General features: G+C 49.3%; 1 protein-coding gene across 4 annotated transcripts in view; it reads right to left on the bottom strand.

Moving 5' to 3' along the window:
• SLC4A2 (solute carrier family 4 member 2) overlaps positions 1-19,903 on the bottom strand; it is a 1,480,655-nt gene that overhangs the window by 270,111 nt on the left and 1,190,641 nt on the right. The gene's annotated exons all lie outside the window — the stretch shown is intronic.

Here is a 19,903-nt window from a genome sequence, read left to right as displayed (position 1 = left end):
GCAACACCATTAAAGAACTGGATTGTCATCTACAGGCAGAGCAAGCTTCCAACAAGTCCGCCAGGAACCCATATGTCATCCTTGCAGGAGACTTTAACTGTCATCTGTGCGAGAGATTAAGACCTATTAATAAAGAATGGTCAAGATGTACAGCAGCAAGTGGTCCACATTTTGTCCATTCTGTGGAAGGGCTGGAAGTAGATAACCTTATTAATAAGCACAACCTGACAAATGTAATGGACCTAATAAAAGTAGAAAGTGCTGGGGAACCCAACCCAACATTTAAAGGTAGAGGGTGCCACTCCTACATAGATTTTATCATGGTCTCCCCTACACTCAGGAAATGGATTGGCCACTTTAATATTGAATTTAGCCCCTTCAGTGATCACAACCCTTTGGTTGTGGACCTAAAATGCCTTAACTTTGAAAAATCAGAGGGTAGATCTGGCACCATAGAAAAGGCCACAGATCAGGGGAGGAGATTAAGGTGGGCCAAGATAAACTGAGACGAATTCTACTGCAACCTTGTAATGAAAGGCCAAAAACATATAAATGTCTGCCTTGATGAAAATGTGGTAGGAGAAAGTGTAGTCAGGGCATTTGAAGAAATAGCCCGCCTGGTGGACGGTCTATTAAAATCAGCAAAAGACCCAAAAACAACTCAGAGCCCGCGATGGTTCGATCACGACTGTACTAAGGCACTTAAAGATCTAAAAAATGCCTTAGTCAGAGACCAAGGGATAATCTTAAAATAGCTTGCTGTAGATCCAATTACAAAAAAAACCTGAAATCTCGCAAATTAACTCTGCATACCCAGGTATGGGAGGACCTAAGGGAGGCGGCAGAGAGGGGGGGCATGGCTGCATTTTGGAAAGTAATCAATGATCCATGTTTTAGTGACCCGAGCAGGCCACAGGTGGTGAATACAATACTACCCGAACAATGGTATACCCATTACCAAAGCCTTTATAGTCACACGGGAGCGCCAGAGGGCGAGGAGGGAGTAAGTCCATCAGTACCCATTTGTTTAGACTTCTCCCTGACAGAAGTGAAACTCGCAATCTCAGGGCTATAAAAAAACAAAGCGCCAAGCCCTGACGGCATACCGCCGGACCTCTATTTGAGTAACACCGACCTGTGGGCCCCCATTCTCACGAGGGTCTTGAACGAGGCAGTAGTGGCAGGATTGCCCCGTTCCTGGTCCACGGCTACCATCGTGCCCATCTATAAAAAGGGGAATCGGGATGACCCACAATGTTACCGTCCCATATCGTTAATCGACGTGACGGCCAAGGTCCTGGGGCGTGTGATCCTAAGCCGCTTACAATCTTGGGCAGAGGACAACGACATTCTATCTGACACGCAATACGGTTTCAGAGAAGGGAGATCAACAACAGATCAATGTTTAAATTTATACCTTCTGACGGCGAAGTACACCATTGCCAGCAAAGGGGTTATCCACATGGGGTTCATGGACCTCTCGGCGGCCTTTGATCGCGTCAACAGACAAAAACTATGGGCCTTGATGACAAACCTAGGAGTGGATGAGGGGCTGGTTGACATACTAAAAGCCCTACACTGGGAGACCACAGCCACAGTGAGATACACGCAAGAAGGAATGAAGACAGAACCATTCTCCTGCACCAGTGGGGTGCGCCAGGGCTGTATATTAGCCCCATTCAAATTCTCATTATACATCAACAAATTGGACAAAGAGCTAGTGAAGTTGGGTGTGGACTCCCCCCAAATAGGTCAGCGCCCGGTGCCAGTCTTCTTATATGAGGACGACGCCGTGTTGTTGGCCCGTACCTCACGCGGACTCCAAAAATTGATAGACGGCTTTGTCAACTTTATGAACTCACTTGACCTTGCAGCAAATTTGGAAAAATCATATGTAATGTCAACAGGCACAAGCACCAAGAGGGACTTTGTACACAGGATAGGATCCCACAGGTTGGGCAGGGTGAAGTCCTTTTCCTACCTAGGAGTCCTATTTGATGAGAAATTGGAATTCAAAAGTCTCATTGAAAAACATGCAGCTAAACTGGTGGCATCAACGGGTGCCATAATGGCATATGAGAGGAGACTTGGTAGATGGTCACCGGAGCAGATACTTAACCTGTATCGATCAATTGTTAGTTCCAAAGTATCATACGGTGCTGAAGTATGGGGTTTCAAGAGCAACCGGGTGTGCCAGATCCAAAAAGAGGAAAACAAGTTCTTCAAAAGGTTATTAAAGGTTCCCCAGAGCACCCCCTCTTATATTGCACACAATGAATTGGGGGAATCATACATTGAAGATAGAATAATGATTAGACCACTCTTGGCTTGGATCAAAATTTGGATCAACCCAGAGGCCAATTTCAGCCGACAAATTATCAAAGACTGTATGAGCCGAGACAGAGGGGGACAGATCCCGTGGCTAAAGTATGTAAAAGACTCTTTGGAATCAATTGGCTGCAAGAATTCCTTTTTGGACCCCGAGTCCATGACTAATCAGAATAGGTCTCAGGTTAAAAAAAGAATTTCTGATTGGACATCTTTGAAAAGGGCCGTCAGGGAAAAGGGGAAATCGTCTGTCACGGCGCATTGCCTGCTGAAAAAATCATGCAGAATGGAACCATATTTGGCAGTGATAAATAATGCGCAGGAAAGATTTTACATGACTTGTTTCAGACTAAACCTCCTACACCACCTACTTGCCGTCCCCTCTGGTTTTACAAGTACAGTGGAGTTGAAGGGTACCTGCGGCTGCGACACTAGGTCTCCGCAGGATACCCTTCATTTTGTTCTACTATGTCCCTTTTACTCAGTCCCTAGGCGCAAGTTTTTAGTAAGGATTCTGAAGAAAAAGAAGCTGGGACAGGCGAAAGCAGCCTTACTTTTTTTGCAAGAAGCTCCTGATCCCCACACCCTGTTATGTATAATAAGCTTCTTCAAAATGGCAATGAGACTAAGAAATACACGAGAGGCTATGGATTTTAATAACCTGTAAATTTTGCCCCATACCAGTAAATCTCCTTAATGAATGTGTCGCCCCATTTTAGGATATTTTATCTCTTTTTTTATGCTCTTTTATGGTATCTTTTGAAATGCCGAATAAAGGTATTTGAGAAGAAATGAAGTCGAAAACCAGCTAAACACAAGGCAAACATTCTGGGGTAACCATAGTCAGGTATCCACCTTCCTACACAACCCCCCCACCCCCCCAAACGAAAGGAGATAAGGCTATCCTTGGCCAGGTAAGCCTATATTGCCTGAGTGGCCATATAAGGAAGTACCTGCACTAGCATGGGTACCCCCTGTCTCATGGTCCACTAAGCAGTCCCTACCCCTTGGGGTATTAGAGGGTCTCCACCATAGGGAATCACTACCTTGGGTGTGTTTATGCAAAGTTAAAGGCTGGTTTGGATATGGAGTATTGAAGTGAGGCTCCACTAATTTAGGGCTCAGCTTCCTCCAATTATCTTCCACCATGTATGCCTTTCTTTCTTCAACTGAGTTGCACTGTGCTCTCAGGGTCAACCTCTGGTTACCTAAAGCTGGAGGCTGGGTCCTTTGTTTTGGTTTACTGGAGGGACAGTTCAGGTTTGGGCCCTTTGTGTCCCAGGTTTGGCTGTGCCAAACAGAATCCATCTGTGGGAGGTCCCTAACTACTTTTAAGGGGGCTCCCTCAGGAGTTTTTAAAGTTTTCACCTTACTAGGGCTACTAGTTTTGGTGCCCCTAATCTGTTGATGGGGGTGCTTTATTTGAAAGGGGGCCCTCTGGGTCTCACTGTCCTTCTTGTCCTCTGCAGCCCTGGGCTGACTAGGGCAAGGTAGAGAGGGGCAGGTTACCTGCTCCAAACTGGGTCCCACCTGAGAAGGGTCCATTGCCATCAGAGGCTCTGTCAGGACAGGCCTAACAACCTCTGGGACAGTTCCTTCATCAGGGGTGAGATCAGTTCCCTGAGGAGGCTGATCCTGTCCTAATGTCTGGTGAGGGGGAGATTTCTCTTCCTCCTCCATGCTCTCAGTTTGTGTGGAGTGATCCATCATTTCAGGCTTCACAACACATATGTCAGTTTGAGTTTGGGCTGTGGCCATCCCAGCCCCACCAACCTTTTCAGGAGGAGACTCATTTGGGTGTCTGCTGTTATCATAACAGCTTTGCTATTCTGTTTAGGAAGAGCTTCTGCTAAAGATGGGGCTGAGTCTTGCACAGCCCTACCAACCTTTTCAGGAAGGACATCTTGGGTTGGGGCTGTAGCCATCACAGCCCCACTAACATTTCCATTCATTGGCATTTACCATTCTAGAATGGGTTTCCTGTTCAACCTCAGCCCAGGCTGAGATTGCCCAAATCATTTCCTAGTAGGCAGTCTACAGGCAAGTTTGGTGACACTGCCACTCTCTTTGGGCCAGTGACACCTCCCCAACTGAGACTTACCACTGCCATGGGATGATTTGTTTGTATTCCATCAATGTTTGTTACCTGGTATGTGGCACCTGGTAAAAGTTGCTTAGAGGGGACTATACAGTCAGCCACCATGGTGATGCTAGCCCCTGTGTCTCTAAAGGCTTCAACTCTCAAACCATTGATGATGGGTTCTTGTCTATATTTGCTCAATGTATTTGGCAATCAGAGAAGTTGGCAAACCCCATGCCAGTCTTATAAACAAGATCATTTGGTGATGGGGACCTGGATAGGCCAGGGTCCACCTGTGCTCCAAAAGTAAACCCACCCAGATTCCTGGGTGTGCTCCCACTTCCTGGGGATTACTGCTGACAGTAACAGGAGGTGCTGGAGCTGGCTTTGGAGGTGTATTTTCTCTATTGCCATTCTTTGGACAACAGCTGTCTGATTTCCAATGGCCAGTCTGTTTACAGACATGACAGTATGGCTTTTTCTGGGTAGATGGAGTGTCTTAGGACCCACCCCCATCCTTGGAGTTTTGGGGCCCTGGGGATGTCTTTTCTTTACTTTTATCCCCACCCTTATCTTGAGGCTTGGTAGACTCCTTCTTCTGGTTATTGTCCTGATTCCTATGCCTAATCCTGGTTCTGACCCATTTATCTGCCCTCTTTCACAATTCTTGGGGAGAGGTCAAATCTGAGTCCACCAGGTGCTGGTGTAAGAGCTGGTTCTGACAATTACTTAGGATCTGCTCCCTCATAATCAAATTATACAATCCTGTGAAGTCATGTACTTTGCTGCCATGTAGCCAACCCTCCAGAGCCTTAGTAGCACATTCTACAAAATCAGTCCAGTCCTGTGTCTGTGTCTTCTGGGTATCTCTGAACCTTAACCTGTATTGTTCAGTGGTTAAGCCAAACCCATCTATTAGAGCACTCTTCAGGACTTTGTCGTTTTTAGCATCCTCATGTCTGACAGTGAGGAGCTTGTCCCTCCCTTTCTCAGAAAAGGAGTACCATAAGATTGCTGCCCACTGTTCTTCAGAAACCTGCTGTACCATGCAGGCTCTCTCAAGAGCAGTTATCCACTTGTGGATGTCATCCCCTTCTGTGTAGGGGGGCACAATCTTTGTCAGGTTTCTAGTATTATAGGACCTGTCTTTCTCTCTAGGAGTTATGTTGCTGCCACCAGTGGCACCTAAGCCACACATTTTCTGTTCCCTTGCTAAAGCAAGTTTAGCTTGGGCCAGGGCTAACTCTTCCCTCTCTATCTGGAGTTCTACAGCCCTCATCCTGGCCTTATGCTCTCTTCTCTGGGGGGAAGTCATTCCCCTTTGAGAGGTTCTTGAGACACTAGAAATGTGAGAATCCCCTGAGGAAGTTCTTACCCTTCTAGTGTCCGGAACAGTTCTGCTTTGTACTCTGGGGAGGTGCTGGCCCTCTCCATTTCCAAGTAGGTCCAAGTAGGTTTGGCTAAGCTTCCCCACATGTACCTGGATATCCCCTTGATCTTGATCTGAATCTTCATCATTATCTGGTTCAGGGTCCACCTCATTCTCTGGGGTGCTATTCTCATTCTCTTGGGGTTTCATTCTATCTCCTGATCTTAAGGGAGATATGCTAGCTTGCTCAAGGTCATCCTTCTCCAGGATGGCTATGAGGATAGGAATGGTAGGGTTGTGACCCTTTTTCAGCCCCCTTACAGTACACAAGGTACTCAGGTCTCTGTGGCTGAGGGTGTCATATCTGGAAGTAGCCTTGGTAAGGTCAACTGTCACAGGCTGAGAGCCAGTGGCTACACCTGTGTCAGACATGACTGCTAGTGAGGTGCAAGTGGTGCACTTACCTACACTAAGTGTTTTCCTACTGTACCTTGCTAGTGAGTTGTAGTCAGGGTGTGCTAATCCCTTTAATCTACAACTACTAAGTTCAGTAGAATAATATGCTAAGCTTTTGATTTATATGTACCTAAGGTACTTGATGTCATCTTTCAATTTGATAAAAAGATTGCAATGGTAAAACAACAGCAAGCTCAAATCCGCACCGCTGCACACCAATGTGAGAAGTTGGCCTGATATATGATGTTTCCAATTCTGGAACCACCTTGTATCAGTCCAAACAATCCCTTATGGTGTCTGATTGTAAGTCAACCTTATAGACAAGCTATCTTAATGGTAACATAGACTAAGCAGCCTTAAAGGCTAAACTCAAGAGGTCGTGTTAAGCGAGCTGTTTTACCAATCACAGTCCTGTAATATCAAATGAAAGGACACCACACAAGTATATATTATAAAAATATATGTGTTTATTTCTAAAATAATCCCCAGTACTCTTTATGAGCAAAGGGGCACAAGCGTTAAATCAAAAGCACAGTATAACATATGAAAGTTGCACAATTATGGATGAGGGCGGGTGGCCACTCAAACCATATATTAAGAAAGTGGTATAAGAGATACCAATCGAACAGTGGGTAGGCCTAGGGCCTAGGGAATCGCTGGGAGCAGTCGGGACAAGCAATGCTGAAGTCGGGAAAAGCCAGCGGGATTCGGGTGCAGCGCTTAAAGCACACGCATGCACCAATGCAAAGTCAATGGTGCGTAAAAGTTACACAGTTAGAGTTTAAGGATACTTCTGCTGAACCTAGAAGGACAAAACTTTAGACACAGACCCTAGAGGTGTGTACCAGTGTGGGAACACCGGTGTTGCTGAGTTACCTCACCCACAGGAAGCGGGTGCATAGGGTCGAAGTGGCGTCGGGTTTCGTCACGCAGGTTGTTGGTGCTTGAAGCTGAAGATGCTGCAGGCGATCTGAAGGAGAAGTGTCCGGTGTGATCCAAGGGTGGATCGGAGTCGTAAAGTACCTGAAAGCAGAGGGGACAGAGTCTGGGTCACTCAGCAGTGACCAGGGTGGAACCAGGACGGAACCAGGCAATGTTGGGCGCAATCAGGTGGTTGTCGAGGAGCTTCTCTCCGCTGCCACGTGGGCTCTGGTGCATCTGCGACGTACAGGAGTGGGTCACGAGCTGTCCGACGCAGGCGCTCACCGTCGGCGCTGTCGGCTTCAAGATTGGAGCAAACAACACTTGGCAAGAGCAATCCACGCGGGATTGGAAGATTGCTTCTCACTCGGACCAGTAGGGTCAGAGTGGGTGCTCCTTTTCAGAGAAGCAGGAGCAAGTCTGGAGCAACCAGAATCACAAGTCGTATTTAGGTTTTCACCGGCACAGGGGTCACAAGCCAGCTGGCAAGTGACCGGGCCAACGCGTCGAGCCAAAGAAAGCAGAAGGGCCCCACTCAGCACTCATCGAGTGTAGAGGGGTGAGCTTCAGTGCAAAAGTGGCTCAGGGTTGGGGCTTCTCAAACCCTGATGTACAGCTTCGAGGGTCACTCGGGGGCTGCACAGTCAGCGTCTCGTGGTCTTTTCAAGATGGCGTGCCCCACGCTTCCGGTCGCTTCCACGGGTCTCAGCTCTGCAGGGACTGTGGATCGGGCTGTAAGAAGGCAGGCAGCTTGATCTCGTCGATCTCTGTCGCTCGAGTTCCGGCGGGAACTGCAACAAAGCAGACGTCGAGGTGCTGGATGGTGCCTGTTTGCACAGGGTGGTCACTCCTTGACCACAAGGGAGATTCTTCAGTCTTCTACGTCGAGTAGGATGTCGAAGGGTCCAGAGTTTCATTTCTTATGTTTCATCAGGATAATCCGAGTGCGTTGGCACTGCTCCCATTCTTATACCAATCTAGGGGGCTGGATTACCTGCTAGGTCCCCTCCTATGGGTGGGATCCAGGAAGGGGGTAGATACACCCCTTTCCCTTTGATCCAGGCCGCGCTGGGACTGGGGCTGGTCTGCCCCAGAACCGGTTTGGCCGGATTATGCAAGGGGAAGCCTTGTGCTCCCCAGGCAGTGTCTGGTTTCTTTCAAACATCCCTGCTACAATCCACTATCTCCTGTCTGGGGTGGTGTAACACCTCCCTGCGACAGGAAAGCCTTTGTCCATGCCTCCCCTGCTGAGTTTCGGTCAGCAGCAGGAGGTCAGACTTGTGTCTGTGGCAGGAGCATCCATTTTGTGGATCTGAGGCTCTTTTAAAATCAACCGCGTTTTAGCAAAGTAACATGTTGTCTCCCTCTAGAGGGGTGGAATGCTATCCCCGTCGACAGGACTGTCGAGGGGATAGTTTTTCAAATCGTATGACACCTTACACGACATGTTTTGATAAAGCTAAACCAAAGTTGACATATAACCGCGAGGATTATAATGCACTTAATAGTATATGGTTTGACATTATCCCGGAACAGCTTAGGGAATGGTTCCCGACAGCTGCAGACAGGCTCAGCTCATGCTAGAGCTCCATCTCACGTTAAACCACGCATTCTGCCTCCAGGATTGATAAGGTCTTCCATAGGAGTGACTCACAGGTTTATATGTGTCCAGATATAGGTTTAGATATAGGTATACCATATCTAAGCAAGGGGTGATTACACCAACTTGCCCCAGCTGACGAATCAGCCAGTTGTGTCAATTTTAGATAGCCAGCCAGGGTGGCAAAAGTTATGCTGCAGCCCCTGGTAGGCCTTGGATGCACCTATGCCCTGGGCACCTATAGTGCACTGTACAGGGGCTGATAAGGTGACCCAAGCCAATCTAGTTATGCACCTAGGGTACATGGAATCCATTTTACAGAGAGAGCAGATAGCCTGGGGCCCTGATTAGCAGGGAACCAGGCCAACTAAGTCGAAAACCAGCTAAACACAAGGCAAAAAATCTGGGGTAACCATAGTCAGGTATCCACCTTCCTACACATACAACTTAAACATGTCACTGAAAACAGTTAAGGATATACAATCATACTAATTAATCCAAACACATTGCTTATAACTGTACAAACTGTCATCTTAGAATGGATGTGCACCGTCTTTTAATTTATTTTCTCCACACATTACATGCAGTTACGTACTTGAACTAAAGTCCGAAGGTCGACTAACCCATGCGGCGCCCCTTACTATCACATTAATCTTTGTCATTTTTTTTCCTCAACAGGCGTCCCTTGCAGTGGGCATATTACACAGTCCAATTAACGAAATGCCTCGCCTTACCGCACAGCCATTATGCTACTCTCCGGATCTTTCTTTTGTACTTCAACATGCTTTAACAGGCTTCTACAATGTGCCAGCCAACCAGTCAACACTTCCCGCATGAGACACACAAAGATGGTGTTACGTATTTGACGCGGAGCCGGATGACACGGTCTGTGCATTAAAGCGACCTACAGAGGCGCCCAGCCTCGCAGCATCGTCACAGTAGAATCCTCGAGCCATCAGCGCGTCCTCACAACAGAGGCACAATTGCGCGCATTGAATGAGACACGCGCCTCATATATGAAATAACATAAAATGGTTGGAAAGGCAAAGTTGCTCAAAAGAACACCAACAATGGACGACAAAAATGCCTCACCTATTCCAATTAGCATGGTTCCAGAATAGGCACCTTGGAGCTACCAGAGGTGTTCCGTAGGTAGAATCTTTAAATAAATAACGTCTCCGCTCTCTTTAACCCCAAGGACTCGAAAGTCAAAGTCTCTGTGTGTCCCAAACACGTCCACTCACTTGTCACAATTTGCCAGACACCACCATTAAAGAGACATCCTGTAACTTAAATTTCTGAAGGAAAAGTCCATGTACATCTGTTTGAGTGCCTTCATGCGTGACCATGAGGAAATTCCAGTGTATAGAGAGTTCTGCTCCAGCGTAGGCAGTAATACCTGATAATTTATCTAGACATGCTAGGAATATAATGTCCATGTGACTCACACTCTGCACAGCGTCCCTGAAGTGAAAGAAGTTGCTCACTATTCTCGAAAGCACTTTCTGCGCAACATCCATGAAGTAAAAGTAGTCTCTCACCATATATTGAGTGTCAACTCTTGTTGTAGTTACCTCTTGAGACCAGTTACAGCACGCTTGTGTTGGGCTTAAAATGTTTATGGTAATCATACAATGCGCAGCGTCCATGTAATAAACAAAGAGGCTTACAGTACTTGAAGGCTCACTCTGCTCAGCATCCATGAAGCAAAAGAAACAGCTAACTGTACTTGTAGGCTCAGATCTTGTTGTTGTGACCTCTTGAGACAGGGTACAGCACACTTGGGTAGAGCCTGTCCGTTGTAGTGGAAACTCGTGGGGCTTCACAGCGTGCTGATTTTTTTCTCCATGTTGCTCCTTAAGTTTCTTGTTTCATCTTGTGGTACCTGTTGTCTGCACCTGTTGTCTTCTCCCTGTTGTAGCTTCTTCCCAACATGTTGTAGAAGGCTTCTTGATCAACTGTAGAGTGTGGGGAGATCTCCAACTCGTTGCCAAATCTAGTAATGATGACACGCTATAGGCTGTAATCCAAGTAGCATTATTCATATAAGTAGACAGGTCATCAATAACAGGTATTTACGTCCTGTAAGGCAGTCTGTAAATTGACATCAACAGCCCCACCAGGAGCAGCCTGCTAGCTGCTCCGCCCCTCTCACCAACTGTCACTCCTCATCCAGTTACCCAGGCATTCTACACAAGGTCCATTCACCAATATTCCATACACAAGACACACACACAGGCTGAGCAGCTAGGACAGAGAAACATAGGGAATAAAACATCTTGTAAGAATACTACAGATAGGTGGGGCGGTAAAGAATCTATAACTAACCTTTGTTTCTTACAGGTATATCGTTACCGAAGGTAAGTAATTTGTCTTCTGAAAGAAACAGTTAGTTATAGATTCCTTACCTTAGAATAGATACCCCAGCAATACCATCTCTGGAGCTGGGTCTGCGAACCAAGTTCACACCAGAAAGTCCTGGAGAACAGACTGGCATAAGAAGCCATCTCTCCGGATGTGGCTGTCAAAGAAGTAGTGTCTCATAAACGTGTGCCACGATGCCCACGTAGCTGCCTGACAGATGTCATTCAGAGGAACTCCTCATTCCAAAGCAGTAGTGGCTGTCGTCGCCCTAGTGGAATGGGCACGCATCCCCACTGGAGGCTCCTTCTATGCTAGAGAACAGCAGGCTTTGATACACAAAATAACCTATCCGGAGATAGGCTGCTTGTGTACGGCCCGACCTTTCTTGGCGCCCATGTAGCCAACAAAGAGCTGGTCATCCACCCGGAACTGTTTGGTGCGATCCAGATAAAAAGAAAGCACACATTTTGGGTCCAGACAGTGGAGCCTCTCTTCCTCTATCGAAGGATGCGGAGGCGGAAAGAAGGTGGGCAAAGTGATGGTTTGCCCAATGTGAAAGGCAGTGACAACCTTGGGAAGGAAGGATGGACGAGTCCTGAGGACAACCTTGTCCAGATGTACGGACAGAAAAGGAGGCTTGGATGAAAGAGCCTGGAGTTCACTCACTCATCTTGCAGATGTGATGGCCACCAGGAATGCAGTCTTCAGAGTTAAAAGCGTCAAAGGGCAGTTGTGAAGCGGCACAAAGGGAGCGTACATTAAATAGGTCAAGGCCAGATTCAAGTCCCACTGAGGCATAACGAAGGGAATAGGAGGAAAGAGATGAGTTATGCCTTTTAAGAAACGATTTACAAACGGAGACTTGAAGAGAGAAGGCTGATCCGGAAGCCTAGGAAAGACAGAAATGGCAGAAAGATAGCCCTTGATAGTGCCCAGAGCAGAGCCCTGCTGGGCCAAAGAGAAGGGGAACGAGAGAACCTCAGAAAGAGGGGCAGAAAGGGGATCCACAGCCTTTGTTGTGCACCATGCCACAAATTTGTTCCACTGGCAGGCATATACCATTTTAGTAGAGGGACGCCTGGCTGCCAAGATTACATCACAAACTTCGGGAGGCAAGTCAAATGACGTCCACTGCCACCGCTCAATCTCCACACAAGGAGGTGGAGGACCGTCCCCTGCTGCTGCGACAGACGATCCTCCCAAAGAGGCAGTCAGATCGGAGGATCGATGGCCATGTTGAGCAGCTCCGGATGTCAGAGTCTTCGTGCCCAATCCGCATCCAAAAGAATGACTTAGGCTCGGCCGCGCTTGATCTTCTTCAGAGCTATGGGCAGAAGTGGTATAGGTGGAAAGGCATACAACAGACCGCAACTCCACTCGCGACGAAAAGCGTCACCTAGCGAGTGCCCCCTTGGAAATTCCAACATGCAGAATTGCTGACATTGCGCATTCTCTTCAGAGGCGAATAGATCTAATCAAGGCTCTCCCCACTGTTGAAAGAGGCCTGGCACCACCTCCAAGTGAAGACGCCATTTGTGATCCATCATGCAACTGCAGCTGAGTTCGTCTGCACTGGCGTTCAGGGAACTTGCCAGGTGTTAAACCACCAGGGATGTGCCCTGATGTTCCAGCCATGACCAGTGGCAGAGGGCCTCTTGACATAGAGTCCACGACCCCACGCCTCCATTTTTATTTTATTTTTTTAAACAATTTTTATTGTTAAGAAAAATAAACATTGGGCATTCTCAGGGTTTACATTGTACATATCAATCGAGCATAGTTAATAAGGCGATACATAGTGGCCATAGCAGGTTATTTCAATGGAACATCAACATTGCAATCATTACGTTGATAGAACACCATTTTCCCATTTCAGGACTACCCCAACACCCCCCCCCGTATTAATCCGAATCATTATCACTTTCCATCTGTGGTGGTTCACAAATAAATCCTCTATATTAATTCCAGGCTCCCCAGATTTTTGGGACTTTCGCGGGCATTTCCGATGTAAATATACCGCCTTTTTAGCAACCATCGCTGAGTCCATATCCGTACTCCAGGCCCTAAGCCCCGGCAACACTGGGGACCCCCAAGCCTTAGCTACATTTCGTTTCGCATACATAATACCCAGCGTTGCCCAATCCTGCAGGGGGTTGCTCAGATCATTCGGCTCCCAAACGTTCAATAGACAACGGCGTGGCTCAGTGAGCAGCGAAACATGAACCACTTGAGATATAGTTCGCATAACCTTGGTCCAGTAATCAGCAATCAATGGGCAATCCCAGATGGTATGGTAAAACGTCCCCTCCTCCCCGCAGCCCCTCAAGCAGTACTGGTGTGCGATTCTTCCTATCCTATGTAGTGTGACCCTGGTGTAATATATTCGGTGTAAGCAGTCAATCTTCTAAAGGCGTAGATTCTAATAACTTTCCGTCAGCCAGGATCACAGACTTGAAAGCGTGAGTGATTTTCAGGTAGCGGAAACGTACCGTCTCCACCAGGTTGAATTGAGCCGCCAGCTGGTCAAAGGTGAGAATCGCACCCCGCCTATAGAGGTCTCCAACCGTCGATATACCTATGCGGTCCCAGGCCTCAAAACCCTTACTATTACAGAGAAGACCGAGGCGCCCAAAGTGGCGTCATTTGTGTGATCGTATTCTTACACTTGAAGCAAGCAGAAGCCTGATACCATAACTTTATTGTGTGAGCCGTAGGGCCCACCAGGGCCGTCACTCCTCTAGGGTCATAGAGTGCGGCCATCACTCCTCAGCCCCCTAGGTCGTACCTAACTGCTTTAAACGCAGTCTCAGTCTGCGGAGCATGGAGCCAGTGATTTATAATCTTCAATTGAGCAGCCCAGTAGTACAACTGGACATCTGGGAGCGCTATGCCGACATCGAACCAACCTTGTACCAACTTTTGCCGGGAAATACGCGCCGGTTTATCCCCCAGAGGAGACCAGAAACCAGGGCGTTTAGGGACGTAAAATATGTAGGAGGCACGAGAAACTGAGTATTTTCCAAGATATACAGCAAGCGCGGTAGGGTCATCATTTTAAATAACGCTGCTTTACCTAGAAGGGTCAATGGTAGGGCATGCCAATGCCTCACATCCGTGCGGAATCTTTCAAGTGGGGGTAATAAATTACGATGGTAAAAAATCTCCTGACTAGGTGTCACCCACACCCCTAAATATTTGAAGGGCCCATCATTGATCACCAGGGGGCATCCATCCGGGAGACGCGGTGGTGGCCCCTTGAGAACAAATAACACCGACTTGGACCAATTGATTGTATATCCTGAGGCTCGCCCAAAGATCTCACAGATGTTAAGAAGAACCCTGAGTGAACGCCCAGGAAGAGTTAAATAAAGAAGAATATCATCAGCATACAGCGATATTCGGTCTTCCAGGACTCGGTCCAGCTGAGACCCCTGATCATGGGGTCCCACCGGATCCATGCTGCCAATGGTTTCAGGATCAATGCGAAGAGCAGTGGCGATGAGGGACACCCCCGACGCGTACCACGGCCCAGCCCAAAATCCCTGGAGACATGAGCAAGTGGGTTTGCCTACAAGAGCTTCACCCAAGCACAAAACCTTGGTCCGAAGCCTAAATGTCGCAGTACCGCAAAGAGATACGGCCATTCGACCATGTCGAAAGCCATTTGCGCATCTAGCCACAGGATCACAGCCGGTTCCGACAAGGCTGGGATCTGCGCCAGCACAGCATGGACTCGCCTTAAATTGAGAGCTGTGCTCCTATTCGACATGAATCCGGATTGGTCCGGGTGAATAAGTGTCGCCAGGTGCGGGGTCAGTCGTATAGCTATCATTTTGGCCAGTATTTTCGCCTCCGCATTTAACAATGAAATAGGACGATATGATGTACATTCGTCCGGAGGTTTGCTGGATTTCGGTATGGCTATAATCGTAGCCGTCCGCTGATCACAGGGGAGTTCCCCCGCAGCCAAACTGTCCTCAAACATACGCAACAGATGTGGAGCCGCTTGATCCGAGACACGTTTGTAAAGTTCTATGGGGATCCCATTTGGCCCCACGGCCTTGCTGGACTGCAACAAATGAATAGCACCCAGGACCTCATCTATCGTAAAGTCCGATTCTAACAGTTCAGCGTCAATATCCAAGAGGGAGGGCATTCGAATATTCGTAATGTAGGTCTGTGCTTCCTCGGAGGACATATCAGAGGAAGGGGTATAAACAGCTTTGTAGTAATTGGCCAGGATTTCTACTATATCCATAGGGGTAGTGCTGACCGTACCGTCCGCAGTGCGAAGCTGCGGTATCGTCCTCTGGGCCCTGTCTTTCTTTTCCAACCATGCCAGAAGTCTCCCTGCCTTATCTCCAACCTCGTATACAATATGCTGAGTAAGCAAAAGCCGCTGTCTAACCTGCACACACGGATACTCCGTCACTTCTGCCTGCTTGAGGCGCAGCTGGCGTGCAGCTTCCTCAGTCGGATCAAGATCATGTTTGGATTGCAAAACTTCAAGGTCGTATTCTAGTACTCTAAGGTCTTCTTGCACAGTCCGTTTATGACCTGTTATGGAGGCTATCACCTGGCCCCTGAGCACTTTTTTGTGTGCTTCCCATAGGACCACCGGCGAAGCAACGGAGGCGATATTTTCTTGGAAGTAGTACTTCGTAGCCGTGACTAGATCTTTACTGATTTGCGGAATTTGCAAATATTGAGCTGAAATTGGGAAGATGCGCCTCCGGGCCCTCACATAGGAGGAATATACCATGGAGACGGGGGAATGATCCGAGACACCCCTCGGGCCTATCTTTACCTTAGTTATATGGGGCAAGCTGTCAGCAGAGACAAAAAAATGATCAATACGTGAGAGACTATTATGTACCCCTGAGTAGAAGGTGTAGCCTCGATCCCCGGGGTATTTAAACCTCCACCCATCCGTAAGACCCATAGCCTCTACATAGCCCGTCAGCCGCGCTTTATGCAGCACGCCTCCATTTTTGTTGCAGTATCACATGACGGTGGTGTTGTCTGTGAACACCTGCACTACTCTTCCCCGGACAGAGGGAAGGAATGCCTTGAGTGCAATGCGGATCGCCCGAGGCTCCAGAATGTTGATATGGAGCTTGGACTTTGCCGGAGACCAAAGGGCTCTGATCCCCGTCTCTCCCATGCGGCCGCCCCATCCCAGAAGGGATGTGTCCGTCACCACTGTGTGTTCTGATTGGGGATGGGAGTGGGGTCTGCAGTTGACCCAATCCTGGTCCATGAGCCACCACTGCAGTTGAGGTGCAGTGTCCTCCAAGATCTGGACACAATCGGACAGATTCCCCTGATGCTGCGGCCACTGGAACTTCAGGTTCCAATGCAGAGCCCACATGTGCCACCTGGCATGATCGACCAGCAGGATGCAGGAGGCCATGAGGCCTAGCAACCTCAGGGTCATCCGGACAGAAACCTGGAATAGAGGCTGAAAGATCGGAATCATAGCCCGAATATCTTGGACTCGCTGTTTGGGAGGATAAACCTAAAACTGCGTCATGTCCAGAACTGCTCCGATGAAGAGGAGCTTCTGAGAGGGGATCAGGTGTGACTTCGGCACATTGATTGAGAGCCCCAGCGAATGCAGGAGGTTAGCCGTAGTCTGGAGGTGGGAGACGACAGTCTGGGGCGAGCCCGCCTTCAACAGCCAGTCGTCGAGATAGGGGAAGACTGGAACCCCTGATCTGCGTAGATGAGCTGTGACAACCGCTATCACTTCCAGTGAACAACCCCAGGGGCGCTGGTAAGGCCAAAGTGAGCATCCTGCAAATCCAACGCTACCAACCAGTTTCCAGGGTCGAGGGCAGACAAAACCTGAGCGAGCGTCAACATCTTGAACTTCTCCTACCGCAGGAAGTGGCTGACATTCCTGAGATCCAAGATAGGTCACAGGCCCTTGTCCTTCTTGGGCACCAGAAAGTAGTGGGAGTAACAACCACAACCTACTTCTGGGACAGGAACGCACTCTATGCCTCCCTTGGCCACGAGAGCCATGACTTCCTGTGGAGAAGGCCCAGGTGATCCTCTGACATACGGTGGAACTGGGGTGGCATGGCTGGTGGGGTAGCCTCGAAGGGGAGGGAGTAGCCCCTTCGGACTATCTGCAAAACCCACCTGTCCGACGTGATGGTGCACCAGTGGGGGAGGTGATGGCAGATCCTGCTGCCCACTGGTGTTTGATGGACCTGAAATGTCGGACTAGTAATGCTTGGAGGCTGCTGCAGAGGGGGGGGGGGATTGGTGGACTGGCCCGCCCTCTGTCCCCTGAACCACGGCAGTGGTTCCCCTGAGCCACGGCAGTGGTTCCCACGTCCCCGGCCGCGCGAAGGTTGGGGAACTTGCATCGTCCTGTGGCTCTGGGGGGAACGTAAAGGGGCACCCCTTCCGTGGCCACGAAAGGGGAGAAAAGCAGACTGCACAGAGTGGCTGGAGAAGCCCAAGGACTTGGCCGTAGGCCTTGAGTACTTGAAACTCTCTAGAGCGTTTTCCGCTTTGTTGCCAAATAGGCGACGGACAACAAAAGGCATGTCCATGAGGGTATTCTAGACATCCCCAGAATAGCCAGTCAATCTCACCCAGGCGTAGCATCGAAAGGCTACCGATGTGGAAATTGTCCTGCCTAGAGAGTTGGCGGTATCCAGCCCACAACGGATGTTAAACTTCGCTGCATCCCTCCCGGCGGCAACAGCCTGGGAGAGCACTGTCTGGGCCTTTTACGGACACTGAGGCAGCAACTGCGCAATCGTGTCCCACACAGAGTGGGAATAAAGACCCAATGGACATGCAGTGTTTACCGACCGCAGTCCCAAGCTGGCGGAAGAGAGAATCTTCTTCCAAAGATGATCCAGCTTCTTGATTCCCTCTCAGGTGGAATGGAAGGGAATGTGCTCTTGGAGGTAGAGACTTGGACCACCAAGCTCTCAGGGTTGGGGTGTTGGGAGAGGAAAATGGGGATGCCCGGAGCCGGGCGGTGGCGTCGGGCAATCATCTTATCTACAGGAGTCCCCATGTTGAGCCTGGACCAGGTGCCCAAAAGGACGTCAGTGAGGGCTTCATTAAACGGCAGCAGGGGCTCCAAAGAGCGCGGTTGAAGCACCTAATGTCAGGAGGTTAGTCCTGACCGCCACTGTAGGGAGCTCGAGGTTGAGAGCCTCGACCGCCCTACGCAACACCACTGCGTATGATGCTCCCTCCTCCATAGCCATGGTAGGAGACAACATGCCAAGGTCAGGGGAGGTGTCCAGACCAATGGCATCCCCCAGGTCCTCTCTCCAGTCCTGATCACATTCCAACTGGTCAGTCAGAGGGTCACCTGACCACTTCCAGTTCTCCTTCTTATTTTATGGGTGCCAATCTGGCCTAAAAGGGACCCCAGGAGTGAAAAGGGGCACAAAAACCCCACTCAGGGCCGGTCCGGCTCCGGCTCCACATCAGGATGGAGGCTGGGGTCGACACTGGCTGGGGGGCTGACCGACGTCGAATGTGAGTGCGGTGCCGGAGGAAGCGGCGCTGGTGGAGGCATCATAAGGTCAACTGGCACCATTCCGGATCCAGGCCTGGATCCATGAGGGGCCTGCGGCACTGGGGCCTGGCCCCCCAACCGAGTGTGCGGGGTCCGGAGGTGCGCCGGCGGGTTCCGGCTGCCCAAAGATGGCGTGCATCGCCTACAATTTACGAAGCTGGGCAGGAGTCGCTCCGGTTCCCGGGAAGGGAGGAAAACTCTGAGTCGGCTCTTCAGGTTCCACACGTGGAGCCGCAGGAGGGGCACCGCCCACATCCCTCGTTGTGTCAGCCGACTGACAGGGGAAAGTCGAAGAGCGATAATGCTTCTTCTACTTCTTCTTGGGCTTCGACTTACCTGACCCCAAGTGCAAAGACTTAGAAGACAAGTGGTGATGGGTCCACGACCGGTCCCTCAACCTCCCTGGCGACAGGGACCTCGAACAGCCGACTGCCGGCGCACAACAAGCTTTGGGACCGCTCCCGCAAAGCCTTCAGAGCCATGGACCGGCAGTCAGATCACGACTTGGGGTTGTGGTCGAGCTCCAAGCAAAAGAGGCACACGCGGTGAGGATCCGTAACTGACATCAGTCGAGAATTGGATCCTCAGGCCTTGAAGCCGGGCATCCCTACATGCACCAGGATCGTAGGACTCAAAAAAGACTTCGACAAGAGTTGCTCAAAAAAGTTCAGTCAAAAAGTGACTGGAGGTACCGCTCTCTCCGGATCTGCACTGGCTGGGGTGGAAAAAGAAAGAAGGGACGTCAGCACACGAGGGCGGTATTTAAGTAGCTACTGCAGCGTCATCCCGGCCACCACCTTCCGACGAGCAGAGGAACTGCTGATGAAACAACTTTCCGGATACAGTCCGAAGCCTGGGGGTAATTCTAAGGTAAGGATTCTATAACTAACTGTTTCTTTCAGATACTGTGGTATATACCTGCGCACAACAGCCTATTCCAAAAGATAAACAATCTGTTATGAGAAAGTTTGCCACTATTTAAACAACATGTGATCAGAACTTGCAGGTCTAATGGTCTTCTCGCTGAATGTAAGCTCAGCATCACAACCTGCTTTTGAACTCACTTCTGCAGTCCAAATTACTAGTTGGGTGGTCCTTTGGCTTCTTCATAGAAGGAACAAAGAATCAGTTTGTGTGAGATATTACCTCAGCCATTCTTCAGTGACATTTAAGACAAATTTAGGCACCACTCCATCTGCCAAGCAACTTTAGGTCATTCACCAGTAATAA

Source organism: Lissotriton vulgaris, chromosome 10 (assembly GCF_964263255.1).
Source record: "Lissotriton vulgaris chromosome 10, aLisVul1.2, whole genome shotgun sequence".
Lineage (NCBI taxonomy): Eukaryota > Metazoa > Chordata > Amphibia > Caudata > Salamandridae > Lissotriton > Lissotriton vulgaris.
The sequence above is the reverse complement of the archived record's forward strand: the minus strand, read 5'-3'. Positions and strand labels throughout refer to the sequence as shown.